General features: G+C 40.1%; 1 protein-coding gene across 1 annotated transcript in view; it reads left to right on the top strand.

The window, feature by feature from the left end:
- hpse2 (heparanase 2) overlaps nt 1–10,324 on the top strand; it is a 301,179-nt gene that overhangs the window by 4,148 nt on the left and 286,707 nt on the right. The window lies entirely within an intron of this gene.

Genomic DNA, 10,324 nt, shown 5'->3' on the forward strand with positions numbered 1-10,324 from the left:
CTCCTGTTGCCTGTATTATACCTGCTGCCTGTAATATATCTGTTGCCAGTGGTATAGCTGTTGCCCGCAGTATGTCTGTTGCTTCTGTTGCCTGTATTATACCTGCTGCCTGTAATATATCTGTTACCTGTAGTATACCTGTTGCCCGCAGCATGTCTGGTGCTCCTGTTGCCTGTAGTATACCTGCTGCCTGTAATATATCTGTTGCCTGGAGTATCCCTGTTGCCCACAATATATCTGTGGCTCCTGTGGCCTATAGTATACCTGCTGCCTATAGTTTACCTGCTGCCTGTAATATATCTGTTCCCTCTATTGCTGCCAGTGTATTTGTTGCACCTGGTTGGTTGGGATATACCTGTTGTCTAGTGTATACCTATTGAAATAACTGTGGATAGTATACCAAGTTGCCGGCCATTTATCAGTTACATATATTGCATGTCATGCATGCAGTGTTCTAGTGACATGGATTTGAAATAGTGGCATGGATAGTATTAATTGCTATACCAGAACTGGTATAATGTACCAATTGCAATTGGTAGACCGATGGGCATGTGGCATAGTGGTTGCATGCATTTGAGCTCAGTGAGTGGCCAGAGCAGCAGTGAGTTTTGTTTTGAATTGATCCATCAATTGCTTTCCCCCTAATGATTTCATTCTTTTCGGCCGATTGCAATTTGTCAGTGACGGGAAATCTGTTACCCATTTGTATTGACTGCACCCAAGAACTGGCAGTTCAGATTTCCAGAGCATATGTGCGTGAGAATTAACATTAGCATTGTTGATTGGGAGTTCCATTCTAACCTAAAGACAAAGCAATGACACTGTAAGCTGTTACTTTCATGTGTAGGTGAATATTCTTGTCACATTAAACCCTCGCCTCAAATGAACATGGATCTGATTTGTATTAGTCTGGGAATATTGATTTAGATGGAGAGTTGTCCATCCAATTGATATTTGTAAGCATTTCACAGTGGGTAAACTGAGAAATATTGCTGACCACAAAATGCACTGAGGTGCAAGGTTGGAGCTATTGGCAGAGTCTTACCCGCCAGATGACCACCATGTTACATTGGAAGAAAACAGCATACTAAGGTTAAAAGCATTGAGCATTTATATTTACATGATGTACTTGAAGGTCAGGGAACGTAATATGGTAGTTTTAAAAATGGAACTAAATGTTCATATTGTGTGAATTTGAGTTGGAGTGTCTACTCGACTTTGCACCTAGATCCAGGTGGGCACCTCTTACTGAGTTACTGTGTACAAATGAGGGTCTCAATTCATTTGACATGGGCAAGAAAGTAATTGATATCATGAAACAGTAAGGGATGATTATAGAAATCTGACCATTTTTGTCCTGGTGTCAGAAAGAGCTCGAGAAACTCCGCAGGGATCTGGCAACATTTGAAGAGAGCGAAAAACAGAGTTAATGTTTCAAGTCCAGTGACCCTTCTTCAGCTTGTTTGTTTCAGAGCTCCAGCATCCACAGTTCTTTGTTTTATTTGGAAATGGGAGAATAGATTGCTTTTTTATTTATACTGCAGGCACTATTTGAGAGAGAGAGAGAGAGACAGAAAGAGAAAGAGTTACCAATGTTTACACTGCTATCACATTACTAACCTCAACCTTGTTAAAACATAGCAGTGTGCACATCTGTTTAAACACAATTATCAAATAATAAGGAGATAAGGCAGGTGGATGGACACTAGTTGATTGTAGTCTCATTGAGTTGCTGACCAGGTTTCAGGAGGTGAATGGCCAACTGCTGTTCTCATATTCCTTTATACAGCTTCCTGGTATCCGAAACCAGAAATATCTTTGATGCTAACTGCAAGTTGATTGTCCAGGAACACATTTCTCCACCTAAGGCTAGCTTCAACCCTTATATTGAAGCCAACGTGAACAGCCAGTTATATGGCTACCTCTTTTAAGTTGTCTTGGGAGCTGGAGTCAAAGCTCAACTTCAGTTAATACCAGGTTTCTTATTTCATAGAGAATCAGGAATTCCATCTCAGCAGCAAGAGACACTCCAGGTTTCTGTGAAATTGCAATGCTGAGCTCTCACTTTGTGTTTCAGTCAACTTCAGCTCTGATTCTACATATTATGTAAAATGTAATTGTGCAATTTGTTTGTCTTTTTTTAAAAATAATTTCCTGTCCTCTTCTTTAGACCTTAACTCTTTAGAACAGGTACTCACTGGCATAATAATTCACCATACCTTATTAGTCATCCGTGAAATCAGGTTATCAATGCCTGCCACCAATGTATCATTGGTATTTCTTTTTAATTTCAAGCAGTTAAAGGTAAATAGATTAGGGAATAAGCCCATACAATGAGCATCGCACATCTGCAGTCAAAATGAAGAATTTAGGTTTAAATTGAACTCAGGCTGTTGGGTTCAAAATATACTCAATCTGTAGGGCTCCTACATGTAATAAATAATGGGCAGAATCCTCTCATTCATAATGGCATGGATCCACAATACAAAACTATCCATAACTCAGAGCAAAATTGCTAATATCACTCAGAAAGTTTACTAATTGGCTGGAATTTGGAACACGTAACACTGGTGTAGTGGGGTATTGAGGCTGGGGTTGAAATATTGAGCTTAACAGAGCAGCCCACTTCATTGATATTCCATCCATGACCTGAAACATTAACTGCCTTCCCCACTGATACAATATGCTTTCAGCGTATGCCCTGTCACAGGCGGTTGGTTACCTCAGTTGGTTGAACAATTGGCCTGCAATGTAAAGTAGTACCAACAGCACAGGTGTCAATTCCACTACTAGCTGAGGTAACCACGAAGCTCCAACTTCTCAACTTTGCCCCTTGCCTGAGTTGTGGTGACCCTCAGGTTAAACCCACTGCCACTCAAGTGCACTTTAACAAGAGAATGAGACTATGGTGACTTTATGCCATCTCTACGATACACAGCAGCAACTTTCCAAGGCTACTTTGAAGACTCCAAGCACACGAGCTCTACCACCTAAAAGAGCAAGGGCAGCAAAGGTATGTGAACCACCACCAAATCCACATAATTTCTTGAAAATGGGGTTGCAGGTAGAGAGGGTAGTGAAGAAGGCATTTGGAATGCTTGTCTTTATTGGTCAGTGCATTGAGTATGGGAGTTGGGAGGTCATGTTACAGCTGTGCAGGACATTGGTTAGGCCACTTTTGGAATATTGCATTCAATTCTAGTCTCCCAGCTATTGGAAAGATGTTGTGAAATTTGAAAGGGTTCAGAAAAATTTTCAAAGATGTTGCCAGGGTTGGAGTGCTTGAGTGATAGGGAGAGGCTGAATAGGCTGGGGCTATTTTCCTTGGAGCATCAGAGACTGAGGGGTGACCTTATAGAGGTTTATAAAATCATGAGGGGCATGAATAGGGTGAATAGGCAAGGTCTTTTTCCCAGGGTAGGGAAATCCAAAGGTGAGAGGGGAAAGATTTAAAAAGGACCTAAGAAGCAACTTTTTCACACAGAGGATGGTACGTGTATGGAGTGAGTTGCCAAAGGAGGTGGTGGAGGCTGGTACAATTACAACATTTAAAAGGCATCTGGATCGGTATATGAATAGGAAGGGTTTAGAGGGATATAGGCCAAATGCTGGCAAATGGGACTAGATTAATGTAGAATATCTAGTCAGCATGGACAAGTTGGACCAGGGGATCTGTTTCCATGCTGCACATCTCTACGACTCTATTTATGTATCTGCATTCTGTATCGTCACTGCGTCAAAAGAACTAGAACTCCATCAGTAACCAGAGGACTTACACATCATAGACTGCAATGTTTAAGGTAGGCAGTTCAGCCCCAGCTTCTCAAAGGCACCATGAGTTGGACACTAAAAGCTGGGCCTGCCAGCAAAACCCATGTTTCATAAATGGATAAATAAAAATGAGTTACTTTTACATTGCATGGGACTTGTGATAAAGCTACCTGTTCATATAGATTTTGGCTTCCAACAGCTAAATATAAACCTGCCAGGAACACCAAGATCAACAGGCATCAAGATCCATTCTTAGTACTATTGGCCTGTCATCTTAGCAAGTTCAACATTTGGCTTCTGGGCACCAACTACACTAGCACATGTCCCACTCAAAATAAAAACAGCTAATCTGATATCAATAACCTGGAGTTGGTAAGAACTGCAGATGTCGGAGTCAGAGATAACATAGTGTGGAGGTGGAGGAACACAGCAGGTCAGGCAGCATCAGAGAAGCAGGAAAGTTGACATTTCAGGTCGGGACCCTTCTTCAGAAGTGTGTTCCTCCAGCTCCGCACTGTATCATCATCAACCTGGATCTGCTTGATGCTGAAATCTGATGCTTGTAAAGAAAGTTGTTTAATTCTCAATGAAATATCCTTAACTAATGAGTGGCAAAAAAAATTGAGGAGGATGTTAAGGGTAACAATAAATTAAACAATTAAATAAAAGTGTTTTAATATAGATTTGTTTCCAGGTGAGATTACTAAACTATTAATAGGTTCCCAACCTAATTAATGGCCCTCTTATGGCACAGTGAAAGTATCCCTACCCATACACTAAGTGACTTGGGTTCAAGTCCCACCTGCTTGAGAGGTATGTAATAACATCTCTGAACAGGATGATTAGAAAAAAGAGGTTAAAATATTCAAGAGCCAATTAAATGCTTTTTGGAGAAAGTGAGGGTGAAGGGATAGAGCAGGACATGGGTTTGAGATCACAAAGGGATGGGCTTTTTGGATGCAACTGCTTTGTATGCTGCTCCCAAATGTTATTTATGTTTTTAATTACTAACATATGAATGTTACATTAAAATACAAGGAAAAACATTTCATTCTTGAAACCCTAAGCTGCAATGAATGTCACTTATAAGCAGAAAGAAGTCAAGCAAAGAAAACTTAAATCATCAAAGGATGGCTCAGACTGTAAAGCCAACTCGTAATTAAGACAAGCGCACAATGCTGCTTTATGGAGCACGCAAATATTATTGAGTCTGTCAACAGACACAGCATGGGTCCCATTGATTAAAGTACTTACTGCTTATTTCTTTAAGTTAAGATTTTTCTTTTAAGAAAGCATCAATGTCACAGATTCTGTTTACATTGACTAACGAGTGATATTCCTAATAATTTTAAGCTGGACACTGTGAATTTGTGATTATGATTTTGTCAGGATAAAAATTTGTACCAAGCATTTAGAGAAAGGTTTGTACGGTTGGGGGCTGGAGTGTTTCCCTCAGACTCCATGTTAATTCAGTCCCCTCCCTCTCTTTCTGCATCCACCGCCCCCCCCCATATTTTCGTTGTTGTTACACTGCCCCTGGTGGGTGGTACTGATTAATTATGAATTGTTTAATTTATCAAAGTGATGATTTGTTGGTGAGCCTATCAAAAACAGCATTTATCTGAGCATACAACCTGAAGCAATAATTTTTAAATTTTACATTTAGGCTTTATTGTCACGTAAATTATATTGTCAATAAGTAATATAGGTATCCGTTCAACTCAAGAATGTCAAGAATTTCAGTGCTTCAGGTCACTTCCTACCAGAATCTGTGTCTTCTCAGCCTAACAGATAGGTGGAGTGTTTCTCTGGTGGAGGACAAAGGGATGTTAATTTCATTGCAGCACTATAATACTATGATAATAAGTGGAAGGGTAGCAAGTAGCTCTCATGAAAGGGCTGCAGGTCAGACTTAATATGATTGTGCAAGGAAAAGCAAGATAAAATCTATCAAACTTTCATTACTGTCTTAATCTTTCTCATTGGAAAAATAAGGATCATTGAATGGATGGATTGTGTGTAGATTGATTAAATTTCAGTTTCTAGAAGATATCTGTTGAAAACTTACAATACATCTTTAAATAATTTTGGTGTGTACGAAAGCTGCGCACTCAGAGATGACATATCAAGGGTATTCTAATCTATGTTAGAAACTAGAGCTGTCTGCACGGAGGAGATCTCCCATCTGTCCCTCCCCAATTTAATGCTGTAGACCCCTAACTTATACCCTGTTTCCTTTCCTGGAATGCCTTCTTAGCACATCGTCTAGACAGTGGCAACCCATTGCTATTTATTCAACCCTCAGAATGGATTTTTGTGAGTGCGTTTTAGAGATAGAGTCCCAGTGGTGGGTAAAATGAAATGGATAATGCTGTTGAACATCAGGTCCTCTGTGGCTATGAAAACTCTTGTCCTAATCACATACCTAGGCTTTCCATCAGCTAATCACACTGTGATATAATTGACAAGGCTTCGTTTTGTCTATTTCACTTGTCACCCAAACTGACTTAGGAGGCAAAGCATCAGCACCTGCAGAGGAGGGTTCTAAACAAGGGAAAATTGAAGGAGAGTGATGTGATGAAGATAGGTCATTATAATGAAGGGAAAATATGATTACAAATACAACATGTGGCCAATTTCTACAGCCTGTTATAATCAGGCCATGTGCTGTAAGCAACCATCTCTCCCCTGTCCCACTTTGATATGATCTTGATCCTGTAGTTACATATTTAGCCTCTCACATGTTTTTGATTAGCTATTACAAAGAATATGGAGGCATTGATAAAGTTGGGACAATATTCAAACATAGTGAAATTGAGAAATGTGTTAGGAGAGATCAAATGGATTGTCGATTATTTTTCTAGAAAAGAGATGATTAAAAAGTGACTTCATAGAACCTTAACAATTCTGAAATGGGTTGATTAGGTAGATAGAGAGGAAATGTTTCCACTAGTGGCTATTCATATAGGTAAAACAGTTGCTAATAAGTCCATGAAGGAATTTAGGAGAACTTGCTTTACTAGGGCACTTAGAATGTGGAATAACAACATGAGGTGAATATTGTCAAAGCTTTTAAGGGGAAGCTAGATATGCATATGAGGGTGAGAGGAACAGAACAATGTATTTGGTTCGATCATGAAGAATGGGAAGATGCTCATTTGGAGATAAACATGGATCTTTTGCATGGATCTTTTGAGGCTAATGATGTTATTCTGTCCTGTAGTTTCTTTGACAGTATTATATCATGTCATGTGTGCTTTATACAGAAATCAGGTCCTGGTTTATTGTTTACCAATACTCTATGTGAGCCTTTTCCTTAACAGATTTTGCTGGTAGTTGTTTCTCATTGTCTCAGGAGTAGGAATCAGTCATGTCTCGAGTCAGAACAGAAGTTGAACCTGTGCTGCTGGTTTTAGCTCTGAACCACATGCTAGCCATCAGCCAACTGAGCTAACCAGCTCTCATGTAATACATAACTCAATGTAATAAGTATACCATTGCATGAATTGAACTATGTCTTAGATCTAGTGGGAAAGATACCAAAATGTTCAAACCCCTACTGCTTTATCTTTCATAACAGTATGCTATATCTTGGCTTGAAACTACTATATTTCATGCACATGGGAAGATTACCAGGAACAGCTGTTCAACCCAGTATGAAGTGAGCATGCTATATTGCAGAAGAAAAGAATTTTGGCTCCTTTATAACTCAATCTGCATTGAGACAATCTGTTAAGGAATGGATGACTTGAAATGTGTGCTTCCTTGATATTGCTCCATAAAGTCTTCATTTTGTGGTATTGCCTGAAGGAAACTGCTAGCTTAGCTCAACTGGTTGCACTCATGTGGATTAAAGCCGCACTCCAGGATTTAAGCATATCACACAAGTCTACTGTGTCTCACCAGTACTGAGGGGATGTTGAATTGCTGTTGCCTCTTGGATCAGATTTTAAACAAAAGCCCCTCACTACCTGTTCTGTCAGCTCAAATGGTTAGTAAAGGCCACACAACCTTTTATAAGTAAGGACAAGGAATTCTCCTTGTGTCTTGGCCAATTTCCTCCCTCAGCCAATGCCGCCAAATCAGACTAATTGGTCATTAATATCATCTGTTATTTGTGATACCTAGCTATTGAAATGACTGTATTTTTTAAATTTTTCTGTATTTTTGATTGTGGACTAAAAAAATGGGAAAAGGACTGTTTTAAAAAAAACTAGAATTGTGGAAGGGCCACTGCACTTTTTAATAGCAGGCTACCAACACACGTTCTAAATGGTCTTTACATTGCTGCTTGTTCACACAGTGGGTAGGTGGAGGAGCAGGGGGAGATCACTGTCGATGGGCTAGAGCCAGGGGATGTGTACAAAGAGAGGTTTGGCCAGCAACACGTTTCTGATTGGTGTGTGGGATGGTAGCTGGTTAACAAACTGGTAGCAAAGACCTTCTTCATCGCCATCAACTATGTGATTGGCTCCCAGGTAGTTAAACAGCTTAAGGGTGTGAACAGTGGAGCCAGGAGCCTTCAGGCCTCTGAGAGGGGTTAGTGTCATTTTCTTTGCAGTAGAAAGCTGGAAGAAAGCCATTTTATTTTCACTCATCATAAGCTGTAGCTTTTAAATAATCAATCAGAGACTTTACAATTTGTGGATCAGTTGCTCTGTGCCTCCCGCAAACAAGTGCAAGTACCTGGAGAAGTTAGAATGAGAAGCAGCAAGTCCTGACCAGCAAGAGTGATCATCTCAGTGAACCCTGGCAACAGGGACCATTGAACTGCCTTCCAAGTTTTTCACTCCATCCATTGCATCAGTTATTTTTATGTGTTTGTATGTGTGGAGGGAGAGTTTTAAAAGGGGGTTGGCATTTTAACTGTCAGTGTAATATGCCAATGATTCACAACTGTTTATCTGTAGCTAGAATCTATTTATTCATAATAAATACCAATTCTTGTCAAGCACAGAAACATGGTCAGTGCTTCCTGTCAACCTGAATCTAAAACAAAAGGTGAATTGGGGAATTTTGCATACTTTGAGAAAAGAACAGTGAGGCTTGATTTTCAGTGTGATATCCCAGGGAGGCGTGACTCCTTTTATATTGTTCTCTTGATTCAGATCATAGACAGATAGGTTCCCGTAAACTAGCTCTTCGTGATTATGCTGTTAAGAGGATCTATACTACCAGCCTGCATTAGATGAATTTAACAGTACAATACACTCACCCTCATTATTAGGCTTTTGCCTATAAAAAAGATTCTGAATTCCATGTCCATTTGAGGGCTTGAGCACATTTGAAACAAACAACAGTACTAAGTATTGCATTGTTGGAAATGGTGTCAATTGTTTGCTATGACCTGTCCTGTGTTTTGACTTGTTCTTCTTCAGTGTTTTAGATCATTTGACCTCAACCAGCAGAAAATGAAAGCAGTGCATTAGTTTAAAAGGTGAAGAGGTATTGCACCTCCAAAGACACGGAGGGAAGCCCACTCCTGCACTGCATTTTTTTTTTAGCCCTGGCCAATACTTCAAGCCACCAAAAATAAATAGACTGCCCATTTGCCTCATCACCAGTTGCCATGACAATAATGGCAGCACTTCAGAATGGCTCATTTGTACATGAAATGTTCCTGAGAATTATATTATAAACACAGAACTTCCTTTCCATTGTTCCAGAAGCTCATGAACATGGTGCAAACCCTACATCTCATGAATGAGAGTAGGCAGTCATGACAGCAATCAAGACTGTAATGAGGAATAGCAAGGTGCAGTTAAGATTTATACCTTTTTTTTATTAACTCCATACCATTTGATGTTGGAAAAGTCAGACTTTCCAATACACTGCCCAGGAAATTCTAAATTGGAAACTGAACAACAAACATCTAATGTTTAAAACACAAGTCCAATTTTGTCATGAAGCAAAATGATTTGTTATTAATTTTCAATTAATTTTCATTGCCATTGTGAGAACATGATTCCATCATCTATGGACTTTTCCACTGTCCTGTCCTCTGTACAGCTTTCTAAAACATGCAAACTCTGAGTACAGTGTTTTGCTGGAGCAGAAGGAGCTATTCCTTGAACAATCGTCTACCTTGCTGGAAAGAACATCAGCTGGATAATCTGGTTACTGCAGTTGGTAATGTCGGAAACTTCTGAACATGTTGCCCAAATTGAAAATGAATCTTATGTTGGCCTGGCGGTCGAATCTGGAATTCCTCTGGATTGTCTGTTTGGAATGCTGTTTGGGCTGACAGTGATGGTGTTACCTGTCTAGTCTGCAAATTGTTTCAGGACGGTGCCTGACCGGTGTAAGAATTGTGCCAGTGCTGTGTATGGTGCAGATTCTGGCATCTGTGTACTTGCTGGACAGGATATATAGGGTGGAGAGTGTGTCAGTGAGCTGAAAAGTGAGTGTAGTTTGGTGAGCGTGTCAGGGAGCTGGGCAGTGAGGGCAGTTTGGTGAGTGTGTCAGGGTGGTGGGCAGCGAGTGTAGTTTGCTGAGTGTGTCAGGGAGCTGGGCAGTGAGTGTAGTTTGGTGAGTGTGTCAGGGAGCTGGGCAG

This window comes from Rhincodon typus, chromosome 20 (genome assembly GCF_021869965.1).
Source record: "Rhincodon typus isolate 14 chromosome 20, sRhiTyp1.1, whole genome shotgun sequence".
NCBI lineage: Eukaryota > Metazoa > Chordata > Chondrichthyes > Orectolobiformes > Rhincodontidae > Rhincodon > Rhincodon typus.